We start from the raw sequence: 609 nt of genomic DNA on the forward strand, positions 1-609 counted from the left end.
GTTCAGTTCCACTGCGTGGCGCCTTGGGCAAGTGTCTTCTACTATAGCCTCAGGCCGACCAAAGCCTTCTGAGTGGATTTGGTAGACGGAAACTTAAGGAAGACCGTCGTATATATAATATATATATATATATATTTATGTATATGTTTGTGTGTCCGTGTTTGTTCCACCACCACCACCACCATCGCTTTACACCCGATGTTGGTGTGTTTACGTCCCCATAATTTAGTGTTTCGGCAACAAGACCGATAGAATAAGTACTAGGCTTACAAAGAATTAATTCTGGGGTCACTTTGTTCGACTAAAGGTGGTGCTCCAGCATGGCTGCAGTTAATTGACTGAAACAAATAAAAAAAATTATATAAATATATATATATAGACATATATAATCCAAAAGGAGTGAAGTGATATTGTATGCGTTATTCCGTACGCTTACAGCTGTTTCATAATCTTTTTCGTAATATCATGAACATTACATTAATATCAACACAGACATGAAATATACATACATACATATATATATGTGTGTGTGTGTGTGTGTGTGTGTGTGTGTGTGTGTGTTTGCTTCGGGTGTAGCAAAGCTCAGGATGAGTATTCTACACAATACAT

Source organism: Octopus bimaculoides, chromosome 17 (assembly GCF_001194135.2).
Source record: "Octopus bimaculoides isolate UCB-OBI-ISO-001 chromosome 17, ASM119413v2, whole genome shotgun sequence".
Classification (NCBI taxonomy): domain Eukaryota; kingdom Metazoa; phylum Mollusca; class Cephalopoda; order Octopoda; family Octopodidae; genus Octopus; species Octopus bimaculoides.